Consider the following 18,334-nt stretch of genomic DNA (forward strand, 5'->3'; position numbering starts at 1 on the left):
GATGGTGTTATGTTTGCTTCCAGAATTTGCTGGTATTTAATTGAATTCATTCTTCCCTCTACCAGTAAAATGTACCCCGTGCCACTGGTTGCAACACAAGTACAAAACATGATCAATCCACCATTGTGCTTAACAGTTGGAGAGGTGTTCTTTTCATGAAATTCTGCACCCTTTTTTCTCCAAACATACCTTTGCTCATTGCGGCCAAAAAGTTATATTTTAACTTCATCAGTCCACAAGACTTATTTCCAAAATGCATCAGGCTTGTTTAGATGCTCCTTTGCAAACTTCTGATGCTGAATTTTGTGGTGAGGATGCAGGAAAGGTTTTCTTCTGACAACTCTTCCAGGAAGGTCATATTTGTGCAGGTGTCGCTGCACAGTAGAACAGTGCACCACCACTCCAGAGTCTGCTAAATCTTCCTGAAAGTCTTTTGCAGTCAAACGGGGGTTTTGATTTGACTTCCAAGCAATCCTACGAGTTATTCTCTCAGAAAGCTTTCTTGGTCTTCCAGACCTCAACTTGACCTCCACCATTCCTGTTAACTGCCATTTCTTAATTACATTATGAACTGAGTAAACGGCTACCTGAAAACACTTCCTATAGCCTACTCCTGCTTTGTGGGCATCATTTACTTTAACTTTCAGAGTGCTGGACAGCTGCTTAGAGGAGCCCATGGCTGATGATTGTTGGGACAAAGATTGAGGAGTCAGGGTATTTATAGAGCTTTGAAATTTGCATCACCTGGCCTTTCCTTGCGATAATTAAGGCCTGAGACCTTGGTAAAAGGTATCTGAGAGCTCAAATCTCTTGGGGTGCCCAAACTTTTGCATACCACTGTAGTTTTCTTACAAAGTCTTTTTTTTATTTTGAAACACGTTTCTCAACTTGATTTTTTGTTTCCATATTTAGAACCCATTTATTCTTATGAAAATAGATTGTGGAAAGCTGGAAGTGAACAGGATGTCTGAGCCTATTTCCTATTTCCATTCATTTCTGGGGTAAATGTGTCACTGACAAGACCAGCATTTATTATTTGTCTATAATTACCCTTCAGACACTGAGGGACCAGCATTAAATGCCAACCTTGTCAGCAACACCCACATGCTTTGAATAAATGAAAAGAAGTCTTGGACATCTCGTCACCTACAAGAGATGTTGATATTTCAACTCTCCCACTCCTATTAATGCAACATTCAGATGATTAGTCTGAGCTTTTTTATTCCTGACAGGATGTTTGTCACCATATAATATGCACCAGAGTATCTGTACAATAGAAAATGTATTCCATGTTTGTATCATGTGGAAGCAAATATGTTGCCGGTTGAGATACACATCTGCTTACACACTTACTTATTAAAATCAAACAATCTATCGTTGAGTGTGTCATCATAAGCTCAGAATACACAGAGCTCATTTTACATTGCTTGTGTAAAATTCCACATGCATATGGCAGCAGTGAATCACCTTAATTTTGAACATTGAATCAAGTCTTGACTAGTGGCTTGGGGCATTTTCATTTATGGCCCAACTGCACTGCTAGACAATCTGAGGTGTTGAGTGCCTTATGGCCATTTGGATCTCTCAACAGCTCTCTTCCCCTAACTTCTTGGCTTCTTTATTATAGTACATGCCTTATTGTATCTGCCTCCACCACCACCACAGGCAGCGCATTCCAGGCACTTGGCCATCCATAATTTTTTCCCTGGTTCCTCTCTAAGTTATCTCTCAGATTCCCCCAGTTTGTCTTCCCTCTAAACTGACCACCACCCCACTACTCCTCATCAATTGATTGTTTATCCAGCTTCTCCCACCCTCATTACAACCCTCTCCAAGCCTCCCATTATCTTCCCCATCTTCCTCACTCCAGTAAAATCCACACCCAACACACCTTTCGCCATAAGACCTACAATCCCCAATGGTGGGAGTTCACAGAGAAGAGCAAGCTTATCATCTATTCTACTACATACAAGTCCAAAAGGAGGGAATACCTTAACTTGAGTTTTTATGCTCATTAGAATCTTACAAACAGGATTGTTAGCTCAGTTTGTTTACTGCAATGATCACACCATACTTAATGTATATTGCAGTAGATGACAAAATATAATGAAATGCATGAATAAATTAAATTTTCAACACAACGGATCACTAAAAGTTCTTCATGTCTTCCTATTTCCATGCATTGGGACCCATATAATGTCTGCTGTTAATGCTTTGCAGATGGGTCATCGAAAACTGTGACTCAGTTCTCACTCCAAAGACTTGACCATTGACAAATATGTAGATTCCCTGGTATGATACTGAAGGATCATTGCAATGTCAGAGGATTCCTCATTTAGATAAGAATTTTAAGTCCCCTAAATATTTTTTTCTTTGGATGTAAAGGATTTCAAGATATAATTGCAATAGTTTTGTAACAGGTCATTATCAGTAAAGGAAAAAATTTTGCAGTATGTTATCAACATTATACTTCCTCGATGAATGTACATAGAACACATTATTACCCATATCTGTTCTTTAATTGATCCATCTACATTGTCCATATCATTCTGAATGTTATCCATATTTTGTGAAAGAACTCATCATCATCGTGGCTGTCCCTTGAGGTCAAGGATGATAGCCTTCGTTCTGTTGATCTATTTATGGACTCTCAATAAATCAATAAAGAAATCATACTGACTATAACTCAAAAGAAGGTTATTTGACCCTTGCTTGGGGCTATGTCATCTTCCCCCACAGCAACCTTGTCAGTCTCATGGCTACTCTCCTATTTCTTGCAACATTCTCTCTCACATGCCATCAGCTTCCTTTTCATTTTTATGTCACGCACCTACAGTAAAGCTTAATTACATTATTCAATTAACCTGCCAGCATGATTTGGAATGTAGGAAGAAACTCACACAGTCAGTCACAGGAAACACAGGTAACCTCTTCATAGACAGCAGCCAAAGTCAGGAGCAAAAATAGGTGTCTGTAATTGTCAGATAACAGCATCAAATATTGTAAAACAATTTTATAAGCACTTGATGATTTTCCTCTGTGTTTCTGTAGTATACATACAGTACCTCCTGTACCTAATAAAGTGGCCACTGAATGTACGTTTGTGGTCGTTTGCTGCTGTAGCCCATCCACTTCATGGTTAGACATGTTATGCATTCAGGGATGCTTGAAACTGGACCAAAATATAAACTGGTGGAGCAACCCAACTGGTCCCACATCAACTGTGGAGGCAAAGGCATGGTCAGGGTTTCAGATTGAGACCATGCATCTGGACTAGGATTGTGGAGGGGAGAAAGCCAAGATAGGGGTGAGAAGGGAGGCTGAGGCAGGGGTTGGCAGGTGTTAGGTGGAACCAAGGGAAGAAGAGGATGGTTCGAAAAGGAAAATGGAGCTGGGTAAGGGAGGGGAGGAAATTGGGAGACAACACCTGATGGATCATAGTTAGAGGAAATTAAGGGGAGAGAGAGAGACGGAGAGAAAAAGAGACAGATAGAACTGGGTGGGGGAAGGGGAAATGGGTGTAGTGATAAAAGCTGGAAGGTGACACTATATGCTGCAGATGCTGGATTCTGATCTGAAAGGAAAGTGATAAGTGGAACCAAAGAGGAGGGATGACAGGTAGGTAGAAGCAGGAAGGCGAGGAGAAGAAAATGGGCTAAGGATTTGCAAAGGGGTGAGCGCATTGAGAAAAGTTTGATGAATCTGAGGAGAGTGAAAGGAGCATGGGGAGTTGTGCAACTGAAATTAGAATCACAGTGTTCATACCATGGAGTTGTAAACCACTCAAATAGAACACAACACACACAAAATGCTGGTGGAACGCAGCAGGTCAGGCAGCATCCATAGGCAGAAGCACAGTCGACGTTTCAGGCCGAGACCCTTCATCAGGACTAACTGAAAGAAGAGATAGTAAGAGATTTGAAAGTGGGAGGGGGAAGGGGAGATCCAAAATGATAGGAGAAGACAGAAGGGGGAGGGATAGAGCTAAGAGATGGGAAGGAAAAGAGCAGATTATTTTTTTCCCTTTTTTTTCCTCTCTCTGTCCCTCTCACAATTACTCCTTGCCTTCTCTCCATCTTCCTCTGGTGCTCCCCTCCCCCTTTCTTTCTCCCTAGGCCTCCCATCCCATGATCCTCTCCTTTCTCCAGCCTTGCATCCCTTTTGCTAATCAACTTTCCAAACAGGACTGTGTGGGAATAGGAAAAGGAGTCGAAATGGCCTTCAACTTGGGGACTCAAGATGACCATTACAGATTTACACAAAATAGTCACTTCATCTACAAGAGCACGGAATGGAGTAAACGAGGTTGGATGAGGTGCATGTGAATATTTGGCTGACCTGGTCAGTGGTGAGTTCAAAGTAAGTTTATTATCAAAGTACCTATATGTCACCATATAGAACTTCAAGATTCACTTTATAGTGGGAATACGCAGTAAGTCCATTAACCATAATAGAATCAGTGAAAGACCACACCAACTGGGCATTCAAACAGTGTGCAAAAGATAACAAACTGTGCAAATGTAAAAGGAAAGAGAGAATAACAATGATACCTATATTAATGTATTCTTTGAGCATAATATCTTGGTTCAAAACCAATCTCAGAAAATTTATAAAGAAAAATAAGAAATGAAATGACAAATTTCAGAAAATGTTATGTACGCTCAAATGTGCTTAGATTAACCCTACTTAGGACAGAAGGGCGAAGTGGAATAACAGACATTAAAAATCTATGCAACAGTTAGATAAAACTTCTGAGGATATACTTCCATCAATAAAAACAGGATTCAGCACTTCATGCGAGTATATGCAATTCTGATAAGAAGTATACACCACTAAACTTAAAAGAGAGCAGAACTTAGAAAAATGAAGAAAAGATCATTATTGAAAAAAAAGTTAAAACTTAACCAATGGAAGTGCATGACCCTCCATGGCAGACATCCCCACGATCTGAACAGCCTAGATGTCAACAAGGCAGCATCGAACGTTTGGCTCAGAGTTGGCTCTTCCCAGAAACAGAAAGTTTCCTAGTGGCAATGCAGGACCAGGCGGTTAACACAAAAAAAAAATCATCAAAAATATATAATTAAAGGCCAACAAATTCAAATTGATAATTGTAGTAAATGCTAAGATTAATCAGAAACGATCCAACACATTAAGGATCTTGTCGCAGTTTAACACGATCTGATTACTTACACAGGCACAATCTAGTGGCAATCATCATTCACCAAAATCTTGCTTTAAAACACAAACTTATAAAAGAAATCATACCTTACTATAAGTACAAGCCTGATCCAACTTTAAAATACCACAAATTATATTGCGACTAATCCATTATCACGGATAGGACAATCCATATTAACCGTCCAGATATAATAATACAGGATAAACAAGCAAGAACAACTTACTTAACAGATATAGCCATTCTACTGATACATATCTTACAGAAATCAAGAAGTGAAAAACAACAGAAATACACTGAAATGAAAGAGGAAATTGAAAGACTTTAAAACATGAACAGGTTACACTTTGTCCCGATAGAAATATCTACAACTGGTATCATCCCAAGGCACTACACAATAGCATTAAACAATAGAGCTACACAGTAATATCTATGTAGATCTTCATAAAGCAACAATACTAAACAACACTAGAATAGTCCTAAGGTTCCTAGCAATTAAGAAATTAACGTGCTTGGCTATGCCCACACCTCAGGCTTTACCAACTTGTGCTGAAAAAAAATGTTACAATAATAATTATAAATAAATAAGCAATGAATATCAAGTACATGAGATAAAGAGTCTTTGAAAGTGAATCCATTGGTTGTGGATATATTTTACTGATTGGCAAGTGAAGTTGAGTGAAGTTATCCTCTTTGATTCAAGAGCCTGATGGTTGAGGGGTAGTAACTATTCCTGAACTTAGAGATTGGAGTCCTGAGGCTCCTGTACCTTTTTCCTGATGGCAGCAGCAAAAGGAGAACACAACCTGGGTAGTGGATGGTGCTGCTTTCCTGTGACAATGCTATGTGCTGATGTGCTCAGTGGTGGAGAGGGTGTTACCCATGATACACTGGGCCATATTCACTACTTTTTGCAGGATTTTCTTTTTAAGGACATTGGTGTTTCCATACCAGGGTATGATGTATCTAGTCACTACACATTTATAGAAGTTTGTCAATGTTATAGATGTCATGTTGAATCTTGGCAAATTCTTAAGGAAATACAGGTGCTGGTGTGCTTTCTTTGTAATTACACTTACATGCTAGGCCCAGGACAATTAGTCTGAAATGATAACACCGAGGAATTTAAAGTTGCTAACCCTCTCCAGTTCTGATCCTCAGATGAGAACTGGCTCATGGACCTCTGGTTTCCACCTCCTGAAGTCAATAAACAGCCCCTTGGTATTATTGACATTGAGTAAGAGGTTGGTGTTATGGAACCACTCTGCCAGATTTTCAATCTGTCTCCTGTATGCAGATTCATCACCACTTTTGATTCGGCCTACAACTGTCATCAGCAAGCTTGAATATGGCATTGGAGCTGTCCGAAGTGCAAAGTGCGAAGTGCAGGGTGAGAGATGAAATGCAGGGAAAAGAGTACAACTTTCTCTGTTGCAGGGGTGTTGGGTCAAGCTAAGTAAATCAAGAAGCCATAGAGAGAATGGAAAGAGAAAAGGATAAGGAAGGAAGAACATTGTGGGATCTTGTTGCAGCTGACAGAAATGATGAAGGATTATATGCTCGTTGCAACAGATACAAAATGCTGGAGGAGCTCAGTAGGTCAGGAAACATTGATTGAATATACAGTCGATGTGTCAGACTGAGGCCCTTCTTTAGGACTGAAATAAGGGGGAAAATGCCAGAATAAAATAGTTGGGGGGAGGGAAAGGATGCTAGCTGGAAGGTGATAGGTGAAGCCAGGTGGGTAGGAAAAGTAAAGAGCTGAAGGAAAAGGAATCTGAAAGGAAAGGAGAGGAGATTACAGGAGAAAGGGAAGAAGGATGGGCCTCAAGGGGTGATAGGCAGATGTGAAGAGGAAAGAGGCCAGAGTGGGGAAGTAAAGAAGATAGGAACAGGAGGGATTTATTTTTTTAACAGAAGAAGAAGTCGGTATTCATACCAAGAGGCAGGGGGCTTCCCAGATGGAATATAAAGCGCTGTTCCTCCACCCTGAGGGTGGAACGGGAATGGGAATGGGAATTAAAATGTTTACCCACCCTGAAGTTTCGCTTTTGCAACTGGAGTGGAGGTGCTCAACTAAGTGAAACCCCAATTTACGACGGGTCTCGCTAATGTAGAGGAGGCCGCATCAAGAGCACTAGTCACAATGGACAGCCTCAGCAGATACACAGGTAAGTGTTGTCTCACCTGGAAGGACTGGTTTAGGCCCAGAATGGAGGAGAGCGAGGAGGCGAATGGACAAATTGAGCGCGTTGGCTGCTCCATGCTGGCCTTTCTTTGCACGAGAACAAGCTATTGGTAATATTATCTAGGAACCTGAGGTCTGGGAAGCTTGTACGTAGGAAAAAAGTGTTGGGGAGACTAGCTGAATGGATGGATTTGCCAACAACTGTGGGGCTGCAGCACTTTCTGCTGTGCAGGAACAGGGCGTTCTGTTCTATTTCCCCCACTTCCTGAGCTGCAACAATCTGCAGCTCGGATAAGCGCAGCAGAGCTGGGTATACTGAGTGGTCTCACCTGCTCACTCACTGCGTTTGTTGGTCCAATGCCTGCTCGCTTTCCTGTCACAGCTGTTTCACCCCAACAAATCAGCCAGTAACACTAATGAGGGAGGCAGTGACTATTTGGTCTGCCTTGTGATCTTAGTATAAATATTGGTCAAAATATCAGGGAAGATGATAGTTTATGGAATAACACAATATGATCCTTTGTATCCAGTTAAAAGGACAGTTACACCTTCAATTTTACATCAATTACATCAATTCAGCAGGTAGAAGGATACAGTAAACTGGAGGGCCAGGTTCAAACCTTGGAAGAAATTGGGATGACTAAGGATTGATAATTGGATGGTTATAGGAATAATGGGAACATACCCAGAATACATACAGATATAAGGGTCTGATTTCATTTAACTTTCAATAAGTGTTCTCAGCTAGTTAGTTGTACTTATGATTTGTTACTCCAAAACATAAAACTAATTGAAAGAAGAAGGTGAGAGCCTGGATCAACATGTACATATAGTTATTTTACTTCAGCAAGGCACGCATGTTTGACATTGTGGAGTATTAATGTATACCATTCACGTACTTGCTCATATAAACTGTAATTAATTATGTAAACAACAAGGAAAGCTTAATCAAACAATTCATTTACAATATTGCTCAAATATTACTGAAATATTAAATACACAACACTTCACCCTGCTTAGCTATAAAGTCCAACTCAATGTAGAAAGCATCTCAACTATATACACAGTATATTATATAATACAACTACAATATAAACATCCCTTAAATTATCCCATTCAGATCTAAAGATTTAATCACTGTGGAGGGTGGCGTCTTTCACCAGTCCATGAGAAGAAGTTTCACAGCACATCAACTGTATGTGAAATTGTAGTGAAGGCTTATGGAAACACCAAGATCATAAGATCATAAGACATAAGGGCAGAATTAGGCCATTCAGCCAATCAAATCTTCTCTGCCATTCCATCATGGCTGATCCCGGATCCCACTCAACCTCATACACCTGCCTTCTCTCCATATCCTTTGCTGCCCTGACCGATCAGGAAACTAACAACTTCCACAGATTCACTACTCTCTGGCTAAAAACAACCCTCCTTACCTCTATTCTAAGAGGTTTCCCCTCAATTTTGAGGCTGTCCTCTAGTTCTGGATAGCCCCCACCATAGGAAACATCCTCTCCGCATCCACCCTATCTCGTCCTTTCAGCAGTCGGTAAATTTCAATGAGGCCCCCTCACATTCTTTTAAATTCCAGTAAGTACAGGCCCAAAGCAGCCAAACATTCCTCATATGTTAACCCCTTCATTCCTGGAATCAACCTTGTGAACCTCCTTATAAACTCTCTCCAATAACAACAAACCCGTCCTGAAATATGGGGCCTGAAACTGTTGACAATACTCCAAGTACAGCCTTACTAGTGTTTTATAAAGCTTCAGCATTATCTCCATGCTTCTATATAATATTTCCCTTGAAATGAATGCCAACACTCATTTGCCTTCTTTACCACAGATTCAACCTGCAAATTAACCTTCTGGGCGTCTTGCACAAAGGCTGCTAAGTCACTCTCTGCACCTCTGATGTTTGTACCTTCTCCCCCTTTAGATATTAGTCTGCACTATTGTTCCTTTTACCAAAATGCATTATCATACATTTCCCAATACTGTATTCCATCTGACACTTTTTTGCCCATTTTTCAAATTTATCTAAGTCCTGCTGCAATTGCATTACTTCTTCAACACTACCTACCCCTCCACCTATCTTCGTATTATCTGCAAGCTTTGCCACAAAGCCATCAATTCCATTATCCAAGCAACCACATCAAAGTTGCTGGTGAACACAACAGGCCAGGCAGCTTCTCTAGGAAGAGGTACTGTCGACGTTTCGGGCCAATGCTATTGAAGGGACAGAAAGGTGGGCAGAGGGGGTGGGGTGACCCTGTTGGTGAGGAATGAGATTCAGTCCCTTGCAAGGGGGAACATAGAATCAGGAGAAGTAGAATCAGAGTGGATAGAACTGAGGAACAGTAAGGGCAAAAAGACCCTAATAGGTGTTATCTACAGGCCCCCAAACAGTAGCATGGATATTGGGTGCAAGTTGAATAGGGAGTTAACAATGGCATGTGGTAAAGGAAATGTCGCAGTAGTTATGGGGGATTTCAACATGCAGGTGAACTGGGAAAATCAGGTTGGTACTGGACCCCAGGATAGGGAGATTGTAGAGTGCCTACGGGATGCATTTTTGGAGCAGCTTGTACGAGAGCCAACCAGGGATAAGGCTATTCTGGGTTTAGTGTTGTGCAATGAACAGGATTTGATAAGTGATCTTGAAGTAAAGGAGCCATTAGGAGGTAGTGACCATAATATGATAAGTTTTTATCTGCAAGTTGAGAGGGATAAGGACAGATCAGAAGTGTCAGTATTGCAGTTGAACAAAGGAAACTATGGAGCCATGAGGGAGGAGCTGGCCAAAGTTGACTGGTCGGATATCCTAGCAGAAAAGACAGTGGAACAGCAATGGCAGGTATTCTTGGGAATAATGCACAAGGTGCAAAATCAGTTCATCCCCCGGAGAAGGAAGGATTCAAAGGGGGAAAGTGGCCACAGTGGTTGACAAAGGAAGTCAGAGATAGCATAGTATTAAAAAAGAAGTATAACAGATCTAAGGTGAGTGGGAAGATGGATGATTGGGAAATTTTTAAGGAGCAACAGAACTTAACTAAAAAGGCAATACGGGGAGAAAAAATGAGGTATGAACACAAGCTAGCTGGGAATATAAAGAAGGATAGCAAAAGTTTTTTTAGGTATGTGAAGAGAAGGAAGATAGTTAAGAACAATGTTGGCCCTTGAAGAATGAATTAGGAGAAATTGTTATGGGAAACAGAGAAATGGCAGACGAATTTAATAAGTACTTTGGATCTGTCTTCACTAGGGAAGACGCAAGCAATCTCCTAGATGTATGGATGGGCCAAGGACACAGGGTAACAGAGGAACTGAAACAGATTGACATTAGGAAGGAAACGGTGATGAGTAGACCCATGGGACTGAAGGCTAACAAATCCCCAGGTCCAGATGGTCTGCATCCTAGGGTACTAAAAGAGGTGGCTCTGGAAATTGCGGATGCATTGGTGATCATTTTCCAATGTTCCTTAGATTCAGAATCAGTTCCTGAGGATTGGCGAATGGCTAATCTTATCCCACTTTTTAAGAAAGGAGGGAGGGAGAAAGCAGAGAACTATCACCCTGTTAGCCTAACATCAGTAGTGGGGAAGATTCTAGAGTCCATTATTAAAGATGAAATAGTAGCATATCTTGATAGCAGTGATAAGATTGGGATGAGCCAGCATGGATTTACCAAGGGCAAATCATGCTTGACTAATCTATTGGAGTTTTTCGAGGATGTAACCAGGAAGATAGACGCGGGAGATCCAGTAGATGTGGTGTACCTTGACTTTCAGAAGGCATTTGATAAGGTACCACATAGGAGATTGGTGGGTAAAATCAGAGCTCATGGCATTGGGGGAAGGATATTGACATGGATAGAAAACTGGTTGACAGATAGAAAGCAAAGGGTAGCAGTGAATGGATGTTTCTTGGAATGGCAGGTGGTGACTGGTGGGGTGCCACAGGGCTCGGTATTGGGACCACAGCTGTTTACGATTTACGTCAATGATTTAGAGGAAGGCATTGTGAATAACATCAGCAAGTTTGCTGATTTTACTAAGCTGGGTGGCAGTGTGACATATGATGAGGGTGTCAGGAGAATTCAAGGTGACTTGGATAGGTTGAGTGAGTGCGCACAAACTTGGCAGATGACGTTTAATGTGAATAAGTGTGAGGTTATTCACTTTGGGAGCAAGAACAGGAAGGCAGATCATTATCTGAACGGTGTGGAGTTAGGTAAGGGAGAAATACAAAGAAATCTAGGAGTACTTGTTCATCAGTCTCTGAAGGTGAATGAGCAAGTGCAGCAGGCAGTGAAGAAGGCTAATTGAATGTTGGCCTTTATTACAAAGGAAATTGAGTACAAGAGCAAGGAAATCCTTTTGCATTTGTACAGGGCCCTGGTGAGACCACACCTGGAGTATTGTGTGCAGTTTTGGTCTCCAGGGTTAAGGAAGGACATCCTGGCTGTGGAGGAGGTGCAGCGTAGGTTCACTAGGTTAATTCTGGGATGTCTGGACTGTCTTACGCAGAAAGGTTAGAGAAACTGGGCTTGTACATGCTGGAATTAAGGAGATTGTGGGGGGATCTGATTGACACATATAAGATTATTAAGGGATTGGACAAGATAGAGGCAGGAAATATGTTCCAGATGCTGGGAGGGTCCAGTACCGGAGGGCATGGTTTAAGAATAAGGGGTAGGTCATTTAGGACAGAGTTGAGGAGGAACTTCTTCTCCCAGAGAGTTGTGGAGGTGTGGAACGCGCTGCCTCAGAAGGCAGTGGAGGCCAATTCTCTGGATGCTTTCAAGAAGGAGCTAGATAGGTATCTTATGGATAGGGGAATCAAGGGTCATGGGGACAAGGCAGGAACCGGATATTGATAGTAGATGATCAGGCATGATCTCAGAATAGCGGTGCAGGCTCGAAGGGCTGAATAGTCTACTTCTGCACTTATTGTCTATTGTCTCTTGTCTATGAAGAGTGGAGTGACATGTGTGACCCTCCAGTCCTCCAGAACCATGCCGGAATCAAGTGATACTTGAAAGATTATGACCAATACATCCATTATCTCTTCAGCAACCTCTTTCAGGACTCTGGGAGGTAGTCCATCTGGTCCAGGTGACTTTCCCACCTTAAGACCTTTGAGTTTTCCTTTGTAATAGCAATAACACTGATTCCTGCTTCCTGACACTCACAAACCTCTGACACACTGTTAGTATCTTCGACAGTGAAGACTTATGCAAGTACCCATTAAATTCATCTGTCGTTTCTTTGTCCCCCATCACTTCTGCCCACTTTGTAGCTGCATCTACCACTAGCAAGGATTTTTTAACCATGAATGTTCTAGTAAAATCCACATGAATCCTCTGTCAGAGGAATGCTGACACTCCCAGGGATGGAGAGGTTCTGCTTGTGCCATCTTCTGGATGTGTCGGCATCCAGAACAGTTCATGGCAAGGTGCTTGACCTACCGATCTATCCAAGGCCACTAGACACTTTCATTTTGACGATGCCTAGATGACGAGCATGTAACTGTCCAACACTTTAACTCTCAGCTTGGATGGTACAACAACCATCAATCCCCACATAAGGCAACTCCCGTCAAAGGCACATTCATTTTTGCTCTGGTAAAAATACAGGAACTGGAGTTTCTGCTGCATATTTCATCCATTTTAGGTTTCCACGAAGCCTGAGACAATGTGGGGCCTTTTTAGGTTTCGCTTTGGATAATCTCCGCCGTAATAGGGAGACTTCCAATCTGCATTAGGGAGAATACGTCCAGCGGAGTGTCCACTTTGCAAATTTTTCAGTTATTTCCTTTTCCAAGGGTAAACTTGAGGATCCATCAGCATTGGTAACTGTGTCCTCCAAGAAACAGAACCCACCTTTGCATTCATGCTGCAGTGGTTTGTGAATTACACTTCTGTGAATTGAGAATGGACACCAGTGGCTGATGATCAGTAATGACGGTAAACTCACTCATTGACAAGTTCTGGTTGAAATATTTTACTCCCCAAACCGGACTCCAGGCCTCCCTGACAATCTGTGCATATTTTTTGTTCTCTACAGTGGTAAGGGAAAGGGATGCAAAGGCTATGAGGCACAAGGTGAGTCACGACAGGCAAACTTCACTGGGCAATGTGGGCCATAATGTGTGAGTACAGTGTCTGATGTCACCATTTCCTTTGTCACTTGGAAAACCACCTCACACTGCTTTGTCCATTGCCATTTCTTCCCAAACTGTAGTTCGAACTTCCTGCCAGGTTTGGCAGGAACCTATTTTATTAATTAACAAATCCTAAAAATAACCACATGTCATGGTCCGGATCGGGTTCCCTTTAAATTTATCTTGTTTATGTTATGATCCAGACCGTTGATTCCTTGTTTTCCCGTATCCCTCGGCTTTGGTGATTAGAGGCAGTCAACACTCAGCTGAACCGGTAGTTTATAGTCTCCGGCTTTCAGCCGTTCGGCGCAGGAGCGTTTGCAAAGTCACCAAGGTACGGTGTGCCAATGTCATCTGGCCGGACCAAATCTAGTCTCTGCCCGAAGTGAGTACCGGTAATTCGCCTTTCCTCACCGGAGCAACCCTGTCAAGTTACCTCGCCAAAGCGAGCCTGCAAAGTTTCCTCACCGAGGTGGGTCCGTCTGTTAACCCGCCGGAGGGAATCAAGAACCGCTGTTTACTGTTCCCGGGCCAAGTCGAGAGCTCACCACTACCCAGAGGCTCCAAGTCAAGTCCTGGCTCCAGGGGCATTCAAGTACCAAGTCAAGTCCTTGCCCTGGCGGCATTCAAGTACCAAGTCAAGTCCTGGCTCCGGGGGCATTCAAGTACCAAGTCAAGTCCTGGCCCTGGCGGCTTCCCAGTTCTGAGTCAAGTCCTGGCCCTGGCAGACTGTGATTCCTGTCCTACCCCGCTGTCTGTATCCCTTCTCTGCCCCTCTCGCCTCTAGCCCTTGCCTGCACTTTGGTCTAGTTCTTTCGCCAGAGCTAGATAGGTACTGTCCGGTGTGCTTTTATGTTGGTCTTGTCCTGTCCTTGCCTCTGTGGGGTAAGTCAGGCCATCTTGCCATTGCCCCGTAGGGGGTCATGTCTTGTCTTGTCTGGTCCTTGCCTCCATGGGGTAAGTCTGGTCGTCTTGCCGTTGCCCCGCGGAGAGTCATGTCTTGTCTCGTCTTGTCTTCGCCTCCGTGAGGTAAGTTAGGCCGTCTTGCCGTTGCCCTGTGGGGTGTCATGGTCCTGACCCTATGTCCTGTACCCAAGGAGGGGTCCCGACTCTGTGTTCTGTGTATGTGTCTATGGTTCCATGTACCTGCTCTTCCGAGACCGAGGCTCTGTTTTCCATGTTCCTCCTCTCCCTAGCCCATGTCATGTCCATGCCTGGTTCTGGGGTCCGAGCCCGAGGAAAGACCCAGGGACTGGGTCCTTGCCCAGTCTCTGGCTCGGAGTCCATACCCTAGCCTCTTCATGTCTCTTCTAGTTCTGGGAACCGTTTCCGAGTCAAAGCCCAGTCCCCAGCCTAGTCGTAGCCTTGAGTCCTTATCTTGTTCGCTATTCCTGCTTCTACTTTGCTCTCCTGGTATTGAATAATAAACTAAATTTTAATTAATCTCACAAGATGTGTCTTGCATTTGGGTCCACCCATGCTCCCAATGCCCCACCATTGTGACACCACAATTGTGACACTTAGGATTCTTCTTCCATCTCCATCTGTAGGTAGTCCTTGGCTATATCCACCTTGCCAAAGTGTTTCCCTCCAGAAAGGATTGCAAAGATATCCTCTAGCCTGGGCAGAGGGCATTGATCTATTTTCAGTATTCAGTTGGTGGTGACATTAGAATCATCACAAATCCTGACAGACCCATTCTTCACTGGTGTTGCCCATGGGCTCCACTCAACCCCGGAAAGAATTCTTCCGGCCTCCATACAATCCAACTCACTGGCTCCTTTGTAATTTATGGTATCAGGAACCAGATGGGTATTGCAAAACTTGGGTGTGGAATTTTAATTTAACACTATTTTATCTATTACGTATTTGAGTTTTCCGATGCTATCCTTAAAGACAGATGTTGTCTCATCCAGTGCAGTTCTTAGTTCGCCTTCAATTGATTCAGTTACAGGGGACGTGGCATGCAAATAGTGGATGGATTTCCATTCAAGTTGTTGTTGTCTCAGCCACTCATAACACCACAATGCTGTCCATCCTGTTTTTAACGCATACAAGTCCAATATGGCCTGTCGGTTGCCGCATTTCACTGTTACGAATGTCAATTCTGTAAGGGTGAACTTTATTCCAGTACAAATTCTTAGATGGATATCTGTAAGCTTCAGTTCAGTATCTTTGAAATGCCATTCAAGCTCATTTGGAACAGCTGAACTAGTGTCCAATTCCATTTCAATTAATTTGCCATTCACTTCTGGTGTAAGCCATATTGCTTGTCTCCTGTTAGTTTTCACAATGTAAATCTCAGTGCTATGCAGTCGTGCATCTCTCTCATCATTATCAAATTTTTCATCAACACCATGCAGATTAGTGCTCTTTTTGAAAATGCAACTTGACTTTTTAGCTTTTCTCTTCTTTGTGCCGTCCATTTACTTTTGTCTGCCTAAAATACTCTTTGTATGTGTCCAACTTTGTTGCATTTTTTGCAAGTGTCGCCTTTAAATCTGCATTGGTCTGGTGTATGTGAACCCTTGCCACAATGGTAACACAATTTGTTTGGCCAGGCAGGTTTCTATTTAGATATTGTGATTTTGTTCCTGTTCACTTTCATTCCTGACTGCTGCTCAATTGCATTTCTGTCTTCCGTTTCCATTGATACAGCGATTTCCACTGCATTTTTAAATGTACATTGTGTTTCAGTTAGGAGCTGTTTTTGAATGCTTTCTTGTAAGATTCCACAAACTAAACAATTTCTCAATGCATCATTAATTCTATCACTGAATTGAGAATGCTCCAACAATCTCTTCAATTCAGCCATTTACACTCAAATGAATTCTGCTTCCTTTTGATTGTACTTTTGAAACATTAAACATTCTGCGATCAACAGTGGTTTCAGTTCTAAGTATTCCCTCATCACTTTTAAGATATCAGCAGTGTTGACTTTGGCTGGTTTGGTTAGAGCAGTTAAACTTCTAAGCAAACTGTATGCTCTTCCACCTATTACACTCAGCAAAACTGGCAATCATTTTGCATTGACAGTTTCATTTGCTTCAAAGTACTGTTCAATTCACTTAATATACATATTCCAGTTATCTCTTGTGCAATCCAGTACATCTATCTTTCTGATAGATACCAGGTGAACAAGTAGTCTTTGGGGTACTGCAAGTCTGTGTCTTTGCTTATGCTTGAGTGCTTGGTAGAAGGTGCCAATAATTTTTTCTTGCTGGTGGGGGAGGGAGGATCATTGCTTGCTGCCGATTTCACGTGGCATACAGGAGAGTTGGGGAGAACTTTGGGGTTCTAACATTTAACTGACATTCATTCTTTGGGGGCACTTCTATTTTTTTGTGGATGGTTGTGAAGAAAAAGCATTTCAGGATGTATATTGTATACGTTTCTTTGACATTAAATTGTAGCTTTGAAACATACAACACACAATAATAAGATGATACATTCAACAAATCTTTCCAAAGATGAAGAAATACACTTGGCAGATTGTACATAGATTCCCATCTGACTGATGCAGTCACACTGTGAACATTATGAACAGTTAAGCTGACATCTCTGCATTCATAGGAAATGCAGCGAGTGCTTGCTAAGAGTGACTAAGAATCCTTATGCAATAATGAATGTTTTACCCCAGACATTTGCAGTGCAATGATGAATATACACTCAATAATTACTCATTCAAACATGCAATCTGCTCATTTTTGGGATGTTAAAATCAATTCCTTCTCAATTGCAACCTTCAGATTAACTCAAGAAGTTGCTCATGTTAAAGTCAATTCCTGCACCTGTTCGACTGAGCATAGCTGTAGCTGCAGCAATCACTGAGAATTTCTGTAGCTGCAGTAAACAGTGCACAGTAGCCATGAGCTGATTAGAATGGAGTTCAAGCCCACTCCCCAGCTGCAGGTACTGCTCCTAGAGCTGCAGTAAGAGATGCTGCCAGGATATCATGGGCTGAAGGACTGTTCCTATGCTGTACAGTTCTATCTCTCAGGCACAAAGAAAGCAAATGACAGACTGGTTTAACATGGGGTTTTGTTGTGCTGGAAGCTGAGACAGTGTAGCCCAAGGACTGCTTAGAAAGTGGTAGTCATAGTTTCAAGCTGAGCCATGCCAATCCTGTGCTCAACGCTTCCCAATTAAAATGCTTTGTTGAAAATTTTAAAGTTAGCACCAATTGCTGGAACGTGCAGGGATACATTTACCAATCTTTATTCCCCACATTATGCTTACTCAGCTTTAGCAATAATGCAGTTGTTTTGCAAGAGATTAGTAGCACATGAAGGAGTCTATTTTTACTATTTCCTAAGCCTGGAATGTGTCCTGATAGGGTCCACACCTGAGTACAAGTGGCAGCAGAGTGGCAGGTCCTGATTGGAAGGGTGGGATAGGACTGAACATTATCAGCATACTTCTTTGCTGATTTTCTGACCAAAATCGCGAGAAAGAGCTAATTTATGACAAAGGCAGTTAAATAGAAGTCTAAACACAGTGGGTTGAGGGTACATTTTCATATTTAGGGGGAAATTTGTTCAATACATCAGCTTATTATGTGTGGCTCTGAACTAAAGACTTACTCAGAAGTGTAAAAATAAAAGAGAAGAAGTATAACATAGCAAAGATGAGCGGGAAGCCGCAGAATTGGGAAACTTTTAAAGAGCAACAGAGGATAACTAAAAAGGCAATATGGAGAGAAAAGATGAAATACGAAGGTAAGCTAGCCAAGAATATAAAGGAGGATGGTAAAAGCTTCTTCAGGTATGTGAAGAGGAAAAAACTAGTTAAGAACAAAGTTGG

This window comes from Mobula hypostoma, chromosome 5 (assembly GCF_963921235.1).
Source record: "Mobula hypostoma chromosome 5, sMobHyp1.1, whole genome shotgun sequence".
Classification (NCBI taxonomy): Eukaryota; Metazoa; Chordata; class Chondrichthyes; order Myliobatiformes; family Myliobatidae; genus Mobula; species Mobula hypostoma.